The sequence below is a fragment of the Chrysochloris asiatica genome, unplaced genomic scaffold, assembly GCF_000296735.1.
Source record: "Chrysochloris asiatica unplaced genomic scaffold, ChrAsi1.0 scaffold00374, whole genome shotgun sequence".
In the NCBI taxonomy this organism is placed as follows: Eukaryota; Metazoa; Chordata; class Mammalia; order Afrosoricida; family Chrysochloridae; genus Chrysochloris; species Chrysochloris asiatica.
The window spans coordinates 1191959-1209756 of record NW_006408892.1 but is presented as its reverse complement, the minus strand read 5'-3'; the positions used below and the strand labels follow the sequence as shown (position 1 = coordinate 1209756).

Here is a 17798-nt window from a genome sequence, read left to right as displayed (position 1 = left end):
ACCTGTGCTTTATTGACTATGCTCTTTCGACTGTGCAGATCATGAAAAGCTATGGGCAACATTGCAGAGGATGGGTGATTCCAGAACTCTTAATTGTGCCCATGAGGAACCTGTACATAGACCAAGAGGCAATTGTTGGAAAAGAACAAGGGAACACCAAATCGTTTAAAATCAAGAAAGATGTGCCCCAGGGTTGTATTCTTTCACCATGTTTATTCAATTTGCATGTTGAGCAAATAATTCGAGTTGTCCTTAGGTGCCATCTGGTTGGTACCAACTCATAGCGACTCTATGCACAATGGAATGAAACACTCCCCCATCCTGGGCTAACCTCACAATTGTTGCCACGCTTGAGCCCATTGATGCTGCCACTTTGCCAATCCATCTTACTGGGGGTCTTCCTGTTTTTCTCTGACCCTCCACCTTACCAAACATGGTATCTCTCTCCAGTGACTGGTCCCTCCGGACAATACGTCTGAAGTAGGAGAGATGAAGTCTGGCCATCCTGGCCTCCAAGGAGCACTCTGGCTGCACTTCTTCCAACACAGATCTGTTGGTTCTTTTGGCAGCCCATGGTACTTTCAATATTCTTTTCCAACACCACAACTCAAATGCATCAATTCTTCTATGATCTTCTTTAAAAAGATAGGAAAGAAAAAAAAGACCAAAATGGGTTGCTATGGGCCGGAACTGACTCGATGGCACCTAACAACAACAACAAGAAATTTTCATAACTTTGCCCCTGTATTCTTCATCACATTCATAGATATATTTGCAGCAAAGATAAATACTCATAGACAAATATCCTCTGCCAAACCTATAATATACATTTGTGGGTACTCCTAATCTCCCTGCCACACCTGTTCAGCCTCCGTGTCTATTCAATTGTATGTTGCCTTCCCCTTCACCCAAGTAACATATGTATTAATTTCTTCCCAATTTCAAAACAGTCTGTTCTGTTTTGAAATCTACTTGGCTTGCTCTCTATCTAGAAGTTCTGTAACTACATTACTCCTTCTTTTTACTTTGTACTTGTCACTACAAATTAATATCTCTGGTTCCCTATTTTCAGTCTTGTAGGTTTGTTTTGGAGTCTTGGTATGGCACTTGACCATAAGGTCCGTTTGAATCATAAGATCAGAAGTTCAGACTCACAAGCCAGTGCTCAGAAACCCTATACAGGGTCGCTATGAGTTAGAATTGACTCGACGACACTTAACGGCAACAGCAACAAGGTTTGTTTTACTATGGATACTTCTATAGCTGGGTGGACTTCTGGGTGTTGACATGTATGGTAATCTCATGTTGTTGTCTACTGTTGTTAGTTCCCTGTCCGAAAAACTCCCTTTAGTATTTTTTTGTGAGGTTGTTCTAGTTTTTACAAATTCTTTTCATTTTTGTTTATTTGGAAATGTCCTAATCTCACAGTCATATTTAATGGACATTTTTGCTAGGTATATTATTTTTGGAGTCTTGCTGTAGTGCTGTAGGATAAACACTGGACTACTAACCAGAAGGTCAGCAGTTCAAACCCACCATTCCTTAGAAGCCCTACACAGGCTCACTATGAATCAGAACCTAACTCAATGACATTTAACAGCAGCAGCACATGATTCTTGGTTGGCAGTACTTTTCTTTCAGAGCAATATAATATAATATAATATAATATAATATAATATAATATAATATAATATATCATCCCATTGCCTTCTTGCTTGCATGATTTCTGCTGATAAATCAGAGCTTAGTCCTATTGGGTCTCTTTTTGGTGTTCCCAAGTTGCATTCAGTATTCTTTCCTTGCCTTTGGTTTTGGCAAGTTTGATTATAATATGTCTTGGTGATTTTCTTTTGGGTTTTGTCATGTTTGGGGTTTATTCGGCTACGTGGATGCATATCTTCTCATCTTGCATGATGTTAGGGAAGTTTTCTTCCAGCAACTCTGACAATTTTCTGTTTTCATTTGTCTCTTTCTATCCTGGAATTCTGATCACATGTAAGTTATTCCTCTTGATGGTGTCCCACATAATTCTTACACTTTCTTGCTCTTATTTCTGATTGTTCCTCTAGAAGGTTAGTATTGAGAGATTTGTCTTTAAGCTTACTAATTCGGCCTTCTATCGATTCAATGCAACTCTTTGGCCCTTTTAGAGTATTTCCTATTTCTGAGATCTTAGTAGTGTTAATCTGCTGGATTTCTTCTTTTGTCTGCATTTTCCTTGATTTTTGTCTTCAACTTTTTTTATTATTTCTCTTAATCCACTGAAGGTAACTACATAGCATTCTTTTGAATTTTGAATCAGGCAATTCCAATGTCATTTCTTCCTCAGAAAGATCTTCTGGATCTGTATTTTTGGTCACTCATTTGAGCCAAATACGTGTCTTGTGTAGTTACTCTGTCTTATTTCTTTGTGCGAACAGAATTTTTTTTTCTTGAGACATTGTGCTGGTGTTGTATTTCTATTTGTATTTAATTGATGATTGTATGTTGGCATGTTTTTAGGCACTCACTCCCAGCCTCCTGGTGGGTGTAATAAAGAATGTGAGTGTGTACACATTGCCTGCTATTCCTGTATCAAGTTGAGGTGGGTTTGGCTGGTGTTTGCTCCTGTCTATTGATGATTGGGTATTTAGGAGTGGGTAGTGGCCCTCACCAATAGTTAGGGCTACATGAGGTAGGGATGTGACTGGGCAATGTAGCCATGGATGCTATCTCCAGTCAGGTGAGATAAGGAAAAAAATTTTAAAGCAACAAAACATAAAATATTGATGAAAAATACTAGTGTGTGTAAGGGAAGCAGGCAAACAACAGCAAGAAAAACTAATTTAATAATTAAAAATAAAAAAGGAATGGAATGGAAAATAAAAAATAAGGGAAAAGAAAAGATTTTTAAAAGGAAGAAAACTTCAATAAGCAAAACTGGGGAGAGGAAAAATGAAAAAAGAAAGAGAATAATAAAGAAAAAAGAGAAAAGATATAAAAAAGAGGGGAAGAAGGAATGAGAAAACAGAAAAGGGAATAATAAAGAAAAAAACAAGAGAAAAGATATAAAAAAAGAGTGAGAAAGACGGGATGGGGAAAAGAAAAGAAGAAAAGCAGAGGAAAGGATGAAGGATTGTTGTTGTTGTTAGGTGCCATCGAGTTGACCTTATGCACAACAGAATGAAACACTGCCGGATCCTGGGCCAACCTCACTATTGTTGCCACGCTTGAGTCCATCGATGCTGCCACTTGGCCAATCCATCTCATTGGGGGTCTTCCTCTTTTTCTCTGACCCTCCACCTTACCAAACATGATATCCTTCTCCAGCAACTGGTCCCTCCTGACAATATGTCCGAAGTATGAGAGACGAAGTCTGGCCATCTTGGCCTCCAAGGAGCACTCTGGCTGCACTTCTTCCTAAATGGATCTATTGGTTCTTTTGGCAGCCCATTGCACTTTCAACATTCTCCTCCAACACCGTAACTCAAACGCGTCCATTCTTCTACGATCTTCCTTATTCACTGTCCAGCTTTCGCATCCATATGAGGTTACTGAAAATACCATGGCTTGGGTGGATAAAAAGAATAACAGAAAGGATAAAAAATCAAAGAAGGGGAAAAAAGACAGGAAAAAATGGAGCGGTGGCAGGATCCAGAGAGGAAAAACCCGGGGGAGGCAAGGTCAACCAAGGAGCTCACAAGGTGGGTGGGGAGTGGGACACCTGGTCCTGCAGGTGTAGATGTTGTAAGGGGCATGGCATTTGATTTGGAAGTAGTTCTGCAGGCTCAGAAGGTAGCTGAGGTCAGGGTGCTAGCTCCCGGGAGGAACTCCAGGTACAGAGGGCAGTTGGGGGCAGGGCAGCTGGTTATGGAAGAAGTTCTTGGTCTACCAGGAGTGGCTGCTGGCACTGCTGGTCTGATGAGGTGGAATTCACGTGTTTCTAGACTCAGGGGAAGTCCACTCAGGCAGGTCAGGGACTGTGCAGAACAAGGGCATCACCTGCCAATGGGTGGGTGAAGGCTGGGACTGGCCATGATTCTGTTCACCAGGAGAGTGTGGGAACCATCTTTCTCATCGCCAGCCACCGAAGTATGTTTGTGTTGTTAGGCTCTGTTGCAACCCAATGTTACTTGCAAAAGTTCAAGATGGCAGTTGGATCCCGGCAGCAGCTGCAGCGGCTCTCTTCTTCTCTGGCTCTCTTTGCCTTCTTTCACTTCCGGAAACCTGGCCTCTGGTGTGGCTGCCTCTGATGGTGTCATCAGGGTGTTCAATGACATGAAGGTGTGCAAATTCTCGATGCTAGAGGAGGTGAAGAAGCGCAAGAAGGCATTGCTTTTCTGCTTGAGCAAAGATAAGAAGAAAACCATCCTAGATGAGGGCAAGGAGATCCTGCTTGGTGATGTGGGCCAGACTGTCGATGACCCCTATGCCACCTTTGTCAAGATGCTGCCAGACAAGGACTGCCGCTATGCCCTCTATGATGCAACTTATGAGACCAAGGAGAGTAAGAAGGAGGATCTGGTTTTTCTCTTCTGGGTCCCCTGAGTCTGCACCCCTTAAGAGCAAAATGATAAATCCAAGAATGCCATCAAGAAGAAGCTGACAGGGATCAAGCATGAATTACAAGCAAGCTGCTGAGGAGGTCAAGGATTGCTGCACCCTGGCAGAGAAACTGGGGGGCAGCGCTGTTATCTCCATGGAGGGCAAACCCTTGTGAGCCCCTTCCAGCCCCCTTCCTGCTAGACCAGAGAGGTTGGGGGGATCCCAGCAGGGGAAGGGCAATCCCTTCACCCCAGTTGCCAAACAGCCCCCACTCCCTGGACGTTCCTCCTCCCTCCAGTCCTGACAGTTCTGGCCTTCCCAAACTGCTTTTGATCTTCTGATTCCTTTTGGGTTGAAACAGACCAAGTCTCCCTCAGGCACCTCAGTTTTGGAGGGGCCTGTATTTTTTTTAATGACACTTCCACTCCTCACCTGTTCCTCCCTTTCCAGACTGCCAACTTCTAACCACACAGTGACGCTGTGCTTACCTGGTTAGGTCTGTGTAGAAATGGAATGTTGTGAAGATGACCCTTCCCCATGTCGGCTGGTCCCCCTCCCCTTTTCCCTGGTCCAGCCACTTGTTTGGAGGTAGGGCCAGTAAGTAAGGAACCTTCGATTTAAAAAAAAAAGATAACAATAAAAAATTTTTAAAGTTCAAGATGTCTGTGCCACGTCAGGACAGCTGACAGTTTGCTGTGTCTCCCCCTCAATGCTTTTCTTCTATTTCTTCTCCTAGTCAGTATTCATATGGATGCGAAAGCTGGACAGTGAATAAAGAGGATTGTAGAAGAATTGATGCCTTTGAGTTGTGGTGTTGGAGGAGAATACTGAAAGTGCCATGGATTGCCAAAAAACTAATAGATCTGTTTTGGGAGAGGTGCAGCCAGAGTGCTCCTTGGAGGCCAGGATGGCTAAGCTTCGTCTCTCCTACTTTGGACATGTAGTCCGGAGGAAACAATCGTTGGAGAAGGATGTCATGCTGGGTAGGGTGGAGGGTCAGAGAAAAAGAGGAAGACCTCCAACGAGATGGATCGGCCAGGTGGCATCATTGATGGACTCGGGGGTGGCAGCGGTGGTGAGGTTGGCCCAGGATCGAACATTGTTTCGTTCTGCTGTGCATGGAGTCGCTATGAGTCGGTTCCGACTCGATGGCACCTGACAACAACAACAACAAGTCAGTATTCAAACCATTTCTCTGCCTTTTCCTCTAAAGCTTAGAGTTCCAGGATTATTGTTTGTATCTGTTTCATTTGGTTTCTCATGTCTTTGTTAGAAACCTTGTCGGGTTTTTTAATGAAATGAGCCTATGTACTTGAATATGGAAAGATGTCCATGATAACGTGACTAAGTCAATCAACAAATTAATTCTTGATTAATCTGTCCCTGCCACCCCAGGTCACCTCCTTCCCATACTCACGATGTGATCATGTAGAAGCTGTCTGTCTTTCCCCCTGGATTGTGAGTCCAGCAAGGGCAGAGGGACAGATCACCCCCCCACCCCCGACACTGTCAGAAGGGCAACACCAAAATGACTCTAGGGTCCATACCAGCAGCACTGGTGGGGCATGGTAATAGGTGGGCAAGTTGGCTATTCAGGAGGAGGGTCTGCCAAACGAGTAGTATTTCTAGGGTCGGTGTCACCCACCACCCAGTGCAATAATCTGTCACCATACCTCCATCCCATAACCCACAAGTACCAGCGGGCAGGCTATGGCACCTACCATGTCTTGGCCAAGGGGAGAGAGGAGGGATGCCAGCTATGATGCATTGGGGCTGGGTCAGGCGTCTCCACCCTCAGAGGGGAAGTCACTGACATTCAGTAGCATGTGTGTGGTGGGGAGGTATGGTGACACCATGAGTTAATGCACTGGGTAACATTGGTGATGGGACTATGTGTTGCCTATTTGATTCTGGTAGCTCTGGTAGAGTAGTGGTTACGACTCGGGCTGTGAACCTTAAGGTCAGCGGTTCGAAACTACCAGCTGCTCCGCAGGAGAAAGATGAGGCTTTCTACTCCCGTAAAGATTTACACCCTCGGAAACCTTGTTCAGGGTTGCTATGGGTTGGAACCGACTCGATAGCACTTAACAACAACAACAATTTGATTCTGGCTCGTAACGTCCCTGTATAGGGTTTTTGAAGCTGTAAATATTTCCTGGAGGAGAGCTGCACATCCAGCCCATGAGAGAAGTCACAAGTGCGGTGGGAAGGATGCGTGTCAGAATTGGTAAAAGTTGCAGGGTGGAGTTGTGTCTATCCTCTGCCTCACAGGAATCAGTCGTGGCTGATGCTGATGGTGATTCTCTCACCTGAAGTTAAATGAAATCTGATGATGCTTTTTCTTTACACCTTCCCTTTCACCTGCCAGTGATGCCACTGGTCTTGGTCAGTACATGACTCAATAAATGTAGTAAGTCAAGCAAAAGTCGCCACACCAAAGGCTAACTGGGGAAAGAAGCTGAGTATTTTCCTGACTTTCCTCTCTCCACAACACTGGGGTGTCTTCAGGGGCGCTGGCCTGGACTCAGACCCCTACCCTTGGGGTCTCAAAGTCTCCCTAGGTTTTTTCCAGTGGCTACTGGGCAAGGTGGGAGAGAATGTGTATTTTTTTTAAAAATAACAATGTCTCCACTTCTCTGCTGGGCCCAATAATGCACTGCAGTGGTCACACAGAACTCACAGACAATACTCACAATTATGAGGTTTATTAGGGAAGTTCCGGGTCATAATTCAGGATCAGGAACAGCCTACAACTTGGGATCAGGAAGCATGGAGGCAGTGGCCTTTCTGCAGTGCTGGACAGCTCCTCTCTGCCAGGCAGGGCTTCTCTCAACCCCCTAAGGACAAGCCCCTCTGTCCTTAGCCTGGCTCAGTCAAGTATTATAAAGCTTTTTTCTCTCTGCCCAGAGGCATCCTAATCATCCAGCAAGCCTCCTGTCCATCAGTTCTCAGCTCTCATGCTTTGGAGGTCAGCGCGTCCACATTCCCTGTACTGGGAAGTCTATCACCATCTCATGCTGGTCTCCTGGTTCTGTTGTTACTGTTTCTTTGCTGGACTTGCCCCTGCTTCTTGCCATCTTGTGCCTTCTTTGGTATTACAACTCACTATCTCTCAGGTCTAGGAGGTTCTCAGCACAGAGACCCTGGGTTCAGAGGATCTGTTCTACTCTTGGCGCTTCTTCTTGGTAGTGAGGTACTTTATCCCTATGTTGTTGGTGGTGTTAGATGCCATCCAGTTGGTACTGACTCATAGTGACCCTATGCACAATAGAACGAAACACTGCCTGGTCCTATGCCTTCCTCACAATTGTTGTTATCCTTGAGCCCATTGCTGCTGCCACTGTACCAATCCATGCTGTTGGGGTACTTCCTCGTTTTTGCTGACCCTTCACTTTACCAAACATGATATCCTTCTCCACGGTCTGGTCCTTCTTGATAACATATCTGAAGCATGAGAGACAACGTCTCACAATCCTCACTTCTAAGGAACATTGTGGCCATACTTCTTCCAACAAAAATTGTTTTGTTCTTCTGGCAGTCCACGCTACTTTTAATATTCTTATTCAACATCATAACTGCAATGCATCCATCATTCTTTAGTCTTCCTTATTCACTGTCCAGCTTTCACATGCATGTAAGTTGATCAAAAATACCATGGCTTGGGTCAGGAGCACCTTAGTCCTCAAACTGACATCTTTGCTCTTCAACACTTCAAAGAGGTCTTGTACAACAGATTTACCCAATGCAATGCATTGTTTGGTTTCTTGTCTGCTGCTTCCATGAGTGTTGATAGTAGATCTAAGCAAAGTGAAGTCTTTGGCAACTTCAATCTTTTCTCCATTGATCATAATGTTATTTATTGGTCTAGTTGTGAGGATTTTTGTTTTCTTTACATTTAGGTGCAAGGCATACTGAAGGCTCTGGTCTTTGATCTTCATCAAGTATTTAAAGTCCTCTTCACTGAAAGCAAGCAAGGTTGTATCATCTGCATATTTCAGGTTGTCAATGACTCGTTCTCCAATGGTAATGCTAAAGTCTTCTTTATGTAATCCAGCTTCTTGGATTATTTAAACAGAATACAAATTGAATATGTATGGTGAAAGAATACAACCCTGACACACATCTTTCCTGATTTAAAACCATTCAGTATTCTATTGTTCTGGGTCTGTGCACAGGTTCTTCCTGAGCACAATTAAGTGTTCTGGAATACCCATTCTTCACAATGTTATCCATATCTTATCATGATCCACACAGTCAAAAACCATTGCATAAACAATAAGGCACAAGTAAACAACGTTCTGGTATTCTCTGCTTTCAGCCAAGATCCATCTGACATGAGCAATAATATCCCTAGTTTCACATGCTCTTATGAATCCAGCTACAACCACTGGCAATTCCCTACCAATGTATTGTTGCAGCTGTTTTTCAATTATCTTCAGCAAAATTTTACTTCCATGTGATATTAATAATATTACTCAAATGAGTTTCACATTCAGTTGGATCACCTCTCTTTGTAGGGCACAAATATCGATTTCTTCCAATCTGTTGGCCAGGTAAATTTGTCTACCAAATTTCTTGGCTTAGATGAGTGAGTGCCTACAGTACTGCATCAGATTGTTGAAAGATTTCAGTTGGTATTCCATCAATTCCTGGAGCCTTGTTCTTTGCCAATGCCTTCAGTGCAGCTTAGACATCTTCCTTCAGGACCATTGGTTCTTGATCATATGCTACCTCCTGAAATGGTTGAACATTGACCATTTCATTTTGGTACAGTGACTCTGTGTATTCCTTCCCTCTTCTTTTGATCCTTTCTGCATCATTCAATATTTTGCCCATTGAATCCTTCAATATTGCAATACAAAGCTTGAATTGTTTCTTCACTTCTTTCAGCTTGAGAAATACTGAGCATGCTCTTCCCTTTAGGTTTTTTTAACTCCAGGTCTTTGCACATTGCACTAAAATACTTGATTTTGTCTTCTCGAGCTGCCCTGTGAAATTATCTGTTCAGTTCTTTTATTTTCTCATTTCTTCCATTCACTTTAGCATCTCTCTGATGGAGAGTAAGTTTCAGAGTCTCTTCTGACATCCAATTTGATCCCGATAAGGGAAAAACAGCAATGAAGCTGCAAGCTAAGCCCTACAATGTTCAATAGACTCCTGTGAACCCCGGGTGGAGACCTGGCTGGCCAGCAGTGTGGCAAGACCTGGGGACTCTTGGGCCTAGAGTCAGTAACATAGCCACAGAGAGTGAAGCGTCCAGCTGATAAGAAGAGAGGGCATATGCACAAGAACACCCACACTTGCACTTAACCTGGCTTCAATGACTGGATGATCAGAGCTCAACTAGAAGAAGAAAGAAGAGGGAAAAAGAGTAATCTGATACAATATGATGAACTTGACCTACACCTATGGATGTAGTAGCTTTAAAGAGGGAACAAACCTTTACAGCAAGGATCATTCCTACCCCTTCCATACACAGAGTAGACAGGGATGGGCACCTTGGACATTGGCTACCCAAAATGGGGGGGCTACAAAGACAAGAAGTGAGTGGCTTACAAGCTTTCAAGAGGGAACCTAGATCCAGAGGGAGTGGAAGAAGGTGGAATCTCCACTGAGTAGTATCCAATCTGTCTAGGTGGGGCTGATGAAAGGAAATGCGGATGGGTCTCTTGTGATACAATAGTGAATAATTGTTATCAGGACTGCTTGTGAGGGTTGGAAATGTAAAGGGAGATGTTTTGTAGCAAGGGGGGGGGAGTGATTAACTTTTCAGTTAGGAGCAGAGGTCCCTGGGACCATGAAGGGTGAAGAGCGGAGAGCGGGAACCTACCCAGAGAAGCAGTGATGCCTGAGATGGAGGCAGAGACGATGACGGAGAGATGGAGCTGTTGGGGACTTTAGACCCAGAGAGAGAGAGGGGCTGTGTGCGGACGACCGACGGGGGGCAGGGGGGTACAAGCTTTTAGTGTATACCCTTTGAGTGGTTGATGATGCATGCAGGGGATTGTAACCATGGCAATGAAACTATATACTAAAAAAATATTTTAAAAGAATGCCAAATAATGAGTACCTTATTTGTATTATTAAGGAGCTCTGGTAGTATAATGGTTACGAGTCGGGCTGCTAACCTCAAATTCAGCAGTTCAAAATGATCAGCTTTTCCACAGGAGAGAAATGAGGCTTTCTGTTCTGGGAAAGATTTACAGCCTCGGGAACCCTATGCAGGGTTGCTATGAGTTGGAACTAGCTCCATGGCACATCACCACCAAAACCATTTGTATTATTAGCTATCCAATCCCTTTGGCAACAAGCACCATATCTGCACAGTTCCATCCAGTCTTTCTGTGGGAATTACAAGACCATGCATGGATTGTTGTTGTTAGGAGCCTTCGAGTCAGCACCAACTGATAGTGACTCTTATGCACAACAGAACGAAACACTGCCTGGTTCTGCACCACATTAAGTAATTCACTTCACCACAGAAGGCCCCTTGGGCCCCATGACTCCCTACTGGGGTTCCCTTCCTTTGGACTCCATGGAGGTAAATGGAGGCCAAGAGGGAGCTGGCGAGGTCTCTGAAAATGCCCTGCAGATATGTGGCTTTTAAAGACTATTTATGGGTTGACTGTGTCTTCCAAAAATATGTGTTGTAATCCTACCCAGGAGTCCTGGCATGATGCTGTGGGTTAATACGCTGGACTGCAAAGTCGTTTGAGCCGCAAGGTCAGCGGTTCAAGCTCACCAGCTGCTCCTTGGAAACCCTATATGGGGTCGCTCTTGATGGCACTTAACAACAACAATCCTAACCACGCCACCTTTTGGGAACAGGGGTTTCTTTATTATATTAATGAGCCCATATCAGCATAGGGTGTGTTATAAGCCAATCCCTTTTAAGATATAAAAGGAGCAGACAGTGACCAGAACCAAGGAAACACAGTGGGCAGAGAGGGCTGTGCATGGAGATGGCCAAGATCGAGGGACAGAAACAGAAGAGACTTCAGCGCCAACGGAGAGAGGCTTCCTCTAAGTTGGGGGCCTGGATTGGGTTTTCTAGCCTTCTGAACTTTGAGAAAATAACTTTCTGTTCTTCAAAAAACCCCACTTGTGATATTTTTGTTACAACTGCATGATGGAGCATCTTTTATGTCTTTTGTCTCCAAATGAGTTACTGAGAGATCTCCACAAGCCTTTTGGGGAGCTCAGGCCAGAAGCCAAAGCAATTGGCTCTTGTGCCCACACCTTCCCTTCATCTACCCTGCCCTACTAGCCCTTCAGAGGGTCTTCGTACCACTGATCTCCCCCAGCTCCCATCCTGTCCCCACACCTTGCCTTAGGTCTGAGAACTTTGAGGCTGGGTCTTGCTTTTCTCCAGGTGCTCAGTTAATATGCAAGAGCTGAGCACAGGCTGGAGGCCCACTCTCCACTTAAAGAATTCCAGCACGCTGGATTCCTACGGAATCACTTTGTTTCTCCCAACTCTGGAATATGGAATCAGACAAGATCAGAACCCATGTCCCCTGTTGTGGGCTGAATTGTGTCCTCTAAGAGATAAACTGAAGTCCTAACCCTCAGTACCTTATAAATGTGACCGTGTTTGCTGTTGTTAGCTGTCCTGATTCATAGGGACCCCTTGCACAATGGAACAAACTGCTGCCCGACGCCATGCCATCCCCACGATTGGTTGTGGCTCAGACCATTGTGGATTCAGTGGTAGAATTTTTAACCTCTATGCAAAGACCCAGCGTCAACTCCTGGCCAATGGTCCTCATTTGAAACCACTACTCATCAGTGGAAACTTGCTCGTTGATCTGATACTGAACAGTTTTTGGCGGAGCTTCCAGACTAAGACAGACTAGGCAGAGGGAAAAGCAGTCCATGAGAACTCTATGGGTCACTGTGGGCTGTCCACAGCTGATCACGAAGCTGGTGCACAAACAGGTGGCACTTCATTCCATGAATGCGGAGTCGTCATGAGTTGGGGCTGTCTTGACAGCAGTAAACAACCACCACCCAATGTTTAAAGGACTGAAAAGGATGAGCGTTGACAAGTCAGGTACAACTGGAGCCAGGGTTAAACAGGGCATGACTAAAATGAACACATAGCCACGTCTGTACCCAATCACCTCATTCCAGCTCTGCCATCCCAGAAATGTCTCCCAGGAAAGCTTTGGTGAGTCTGCATCCCTCATCCATGCGGGGAAGGAAGCAGGATCTGGGCTGAACTGTCCCATGTGGTGGCCCCTACAAACCCTCCCATCTTGGTTCCTATGAGTCAGAGTTGAGAGGGTTTAGATATAAAAGGGCAATGTGGCACAAACCATGTGATGATTAAAATCAGCCCAAGGTACAGAAGTTCAAAGTATAAGAAAGGGAATGATCAGCTTCTTTGGGAGAGGGTCAGAGAGGAGTTCACCGAACAGGTATGTATTAGTACAGGTTCTTCCAGTCACTAGGAACAGAATCCAAACTCCAAGTGAATTGAACAATAAAGGAAAATTGCTTGGACTTCCATACGCAGAAAGTCAGGACTATGGCTTCAGGTATAGCTAGATCCAGGAGCTCAAACTATGGAACTGTCCTTTCCACTGAGCTGCTCTACTGTCCTGTGTGTGTTGGATCTGCTCTGCAGAAATCTTCTTCCAGAAGATAGATTCTGGTGGCACTGGACTTTTATGGAATTTTAACAATCCAGTAAAAATGGGCTCTTTCCCCTCCCAATTCCCAGGATTCTTCCCAGAGGAGATTCTAATTGGACTTGGCAAAATCATGTAACTCTCCTTGAACCAGTCACTATGGCAAAGGAGATTTAGAACTCTGATTAACCACTACTATGTTGAGGGTGTGGCATTGTAGGATAAGCAATGGACTTCTAACCACAAGTCAGCAGTTCAAACCCATCCACACCCAGCTGCTCCTTGGAAACTCTATACAGGGTTACTATGAGTTGGAATTTAACAATAATAATACTGATATTATCAATATTATAACAATAATAATATGTCAATAAAGATTGAAATTGTCAAGGACTTCATTCTTCTTGGATCAACTATCAACACTCATGGAAGCAGCAGTCAAGAAATCAAACGACATATTGCATTAGGCAAATCTGCTGCACAAGACCTTTTTAAAGTGTTGAAGAGCAAAGATGTCAGCTTGAGGACTAAGGTGCATCTGACCCAAGCCATGGTATTTTCAATAATCTAATATGCATGTGAAAGCTGGACAGTGAATAAGCAAGACCATAGAAGAATTGATGCTTTTGAGTTATGGAGTTGGAGGAGAATATTGAAAATGCCATGGGCTGCCAAAAGAACCAATCGATCCATTTTAAAGAAGTGCAGCCAGAGCGTTTCTTGGAGGGCAGGATGGCCAAACTTCGTCTCTCATACTTTGGACATATTGTCAGGAGGGACCAGTCCCTGGAGAAGGATATCGTGTTTGGTAAGGTAGAGGGTCAGAGGAAAAGAGGAAGACCCCCAATGAGATGGATTGGCCAAGTAGCAGCATCGATGGACTCAAGCGTGGCAACAGTAGTGAGGTTGGTCCAGGATCAGGCAGTGTTTCGTTCTGCTGTACATAAGGTCACTATGAGTCGGTACCGACTTGATGGCACCTAACAAGAACAGCAACAATATTGAGGGACCAGTACTCACAGAAGGACATTATGCTTAGTAAAGTTGAGAGTCCGTGAAAAAGAAGAAGACCCTTAATGAAATGGATTGATTCAATGACAACAATGGCGCCAACACACTAACAATTGTGAATATTGCTCAGGACCAGGTGGGGTCGATATGAGTCTAACCAACTTGAAGGCACCCAGCCACAAAGGGTGTGGCACTGTAGGATCAGCACTGGACTGCCAACCACAAGGTCAACAGGTGAAACCCACCAGCTGCTCCTTGGAAATCCTGTACAGGGTTGTCATGAGTCCAACGACGCCACAGCACTTCTCTACAAAGGGCAGACAAACTGCAGTTACCAGAGTACACCACACGGGGTCACCCAAGCAGAGTTTTTAAGGATGAATAGGAGTTTCCCAGTAGCATACAGAGAAAGATCCTGGACATAGAAAAATCAGGAAAAAAACTCAATTAAAAAATAGACAAAAGACTTGAATAGATATTAATCCAAAGAAGACATACAAACGACCAGTGTTATTTTATTGTCATTAAGTGCCATTTAAAGTATTGAAGAGCAAAGATGTCAGCTTGAGGACCAAGGTGCGCCTGACCCACGCCATGGTGTTTTCAATAGCCTCATATGGATGCGAAAGCTGGACAGTGAATAAGGAAGATCGTAGAAGAATTGATGCCTTTGAGTTGTGGTGCTGGAGGAGAATACTGAAAGTGCCATGGACTGCCAAAAGAACCAATAGATCTGTTTTGGAAGAAGTGCAGCCAGAGTGCTCCTTGGAGGCCAGGATGGCTAAGCTTCATCTCTCATACTTTGGACATATTGTCCAGAGGAAACAGTCGCTGGAGAAGGATGTCATGCTGGGTAAGGTGGAGGGTCAGCGAAAAAGAGGAAGACCCCTAACGAGATGGATTGGCCAGGTGGCATCATTGATGGACTCAAGTGTGGCAGCGGCAGTGAGGTTGGCCCAGGATCGGACATTGTTTCGTTCTGCTGTGCGTGGGGTCGCTATGAGTCGGTTCTGACTCGATGGCACCTGACAACAGCAAGTGCCATCTAGTCGGTTCTGATTCATAGAGACCCTGTATAAGGTTCCCGAGGTGTGGCTGGTGGGATTGAACTGCTAATCTTATGGTCAGCAGTCCAGTGCTTATCCTACAGGACCTCCAAATGACCAATAATCTCATGAAAAGATGTTCACTGTCATTATTCAATGTTATTGTTAGTTGGTCTGTCTCTTGGGGACCCCCCCGTACAACAGAACAAAACACTGTCCAGTCTTGCACCATCTTGACAATTGTTGGTACATGCAAGTTCACTGTTAAAGACCTTGTGCATTCTTAGTGCCTTCCAACCTGGAGAGCTCATCTTCCAACACCATAGAGGTGTTGTTAAGTCGAGTTGGTTCCAACTTATAGCAACCCTATATAGGGTTTCCAAGAAGCGGCTGGTAAGTTCGAACTGCAGACCTTGTGGTTCAAACTGACCTTGCGGTTGAGTGCTTATCCTACATCGCTACACCAGGACTCCAGCACCATATTAGACAAGATTATGTTGTGGCCCATTTGGTTTCGTTGTCTGATTTTTGGAAGTTGATCTCCAGGACTTTCTTCCTAGTCTCTCTTAGTCTGGAAGTTCTGCTAAAATCTGTCCACCGTGGGTGACGCTGTTGGTATCTGAAATACCAGTGGCAGTAGCGTGCCATCAAATCAGCCCTGACTCATAAAGACTGCAGTGTGCAACAGAACAAAACATTCTCCAGTCCTGTGGCATCCTCACAATTGTTGCTATGTTTGAGTCCATTGTTGAAGCATCATAGCAACACCTAAGTCATCATAGTAAGACAGACAGACAGACAACGGATGGTGGCATTAATCATTGTTGTTGCTACTGTATGCTGTTGAGTTGTTTCTGACTCATAGCAACCCTATGCTGTTGTTTATGATTGTCGTCGAGTCGTTTCCAACTCATAACAACCCTGTATAGGGTTTCCGTAGAACAGCTGGTGAGCTTGAACTTTCAGTTCAAAGGGTTTTGTAGTCTGGCGCACTTGCCCACAGTGCCACATCAGGACTCAGTAAAGATTACAGCCTATGGGGCAGTAAACCCTATGGGGCAGTTCTACTCTGTCATCGGGATTCACTATAAATTGGAATCAACTCAATGGCATACAACAACAACAACAACAACAACAACAGGGATCTTCTTATTGGGTGTCATCGGGTCAATTCTCCACTCATAATGACCTGATGAATAACAGAACCAAACCTTACCAGCTCCTGCACCATCCTTACAATTGGTGAAATGTTTCGTCCCATTATTGCAACAACTTCCTCAATCCAGCTCATTAAGGGTGTCCCTCTTTTGTGCTGACTAGTAAAAAGATGTCCAAGTCTTAACCACAAGCACCTGTGAATGAGACCATGCTCAAAAATAGGATCTTTGCAGATGTAATGAAATGATCTCCAAATGAGATTCATCCTGAATTTGGAACTCACTCTAAATTCAAAGATTAATACCTAGATAGAGACCTGCCATCTAGATGACTCTAATTCACTGATGGACATTACATACAACAGAATGAAATGTTACCTGGTCCCGTGACAGCCTCATGATCACTGGCATGGTTGAATCCATTGTTGTGACTACTGGGTTAATCCACTTCAATGAGGCTCTCCCTCACCCTTGCCGGCCCTCTCAATCAAACATGATGTCCCCTCCAGTGATTGATCCCTCCTGATGACATCTCCAAAGTAAAGGCATTGGTTAATGTTCTTTTGTGGTCTATAGAATTTTCATTGGCTGGATTTCTAAAGGAGATCACCAGGTGATTTTGAGTTGTGCCCTGAAAGCTTTACTCTAAAGGTAAAGGTCCTGAAAGCTTTACTCTATCCATGTCAGTAAGGTCACCTCTCCTTTGAGGAGGTAACTCTTTCCCAGTGGTATTTTGAGTGCCTTTCAACCTGAAGAGCTCATCTTTCAGCACTGTATCAGATAACACTGCACTACTTACTCTTCACAAGGTTCTCAGTGGCTAACCATTTAGAAGTAGCCCACCTTTCTTTCTGGAAAGCTCTACCAAAACCTATCTACTATGGGTTCTGGTATTGAAAATTCCTAACTTTCAGGATCACAGCAGCACACTGACTGATAGGTGGTGGAAATCCAATGGCAAGTGTGCTTATAAAAGAAGGGAGATGGAAAGCCTTCAGAAGGCCCCAGAACTGGGAGAGAATCAATTACTGGTGTCTTAAAGCTACTAAGTTTGTGGCATTTTGTTATGGCAGCCCCAGGAAAGTAAAATATGTGCCTGTTTATCATTGTATTGACTGGCTCCTAAGGCCACTGGAGAAAGATGAGGCTTTCTACTCCCGTAAAGATTTACACCCTCGGAAACCCTGTACAGGGTCGCTATGGGTCGGAACCGACTCGACGGCACTTAACAACAACAACAACAAGGCCACTGGAAAGCCGGGTGTTTTGCCTCCTTTGATTTGTGCTCAAGAAATATTTGCTGCATACACCTATATTAATTGCCAGATAGTAAGTGTATTTGCTACATACTCTTACTATTGTCAGATTTTGTTCTAAGTGCTTTTTCATGGCTTAACTCGTTTCATCCGCACTGCCACTTCGCGCTG

General features: G+C 44.4%; 1 pseudogene; it reads left to right on the top strand.

Moving 5' to 3' along the window:
- The first annotated feature begins 4212 nt into the window (after positions 1–4212).
- On the top strand, positions 4213–4699 carry LOC102810710 (annotated as a pseudogene).
- The last annotated feature ends 13099 nt before the right edge of the window (positions 4700–17798 follow it).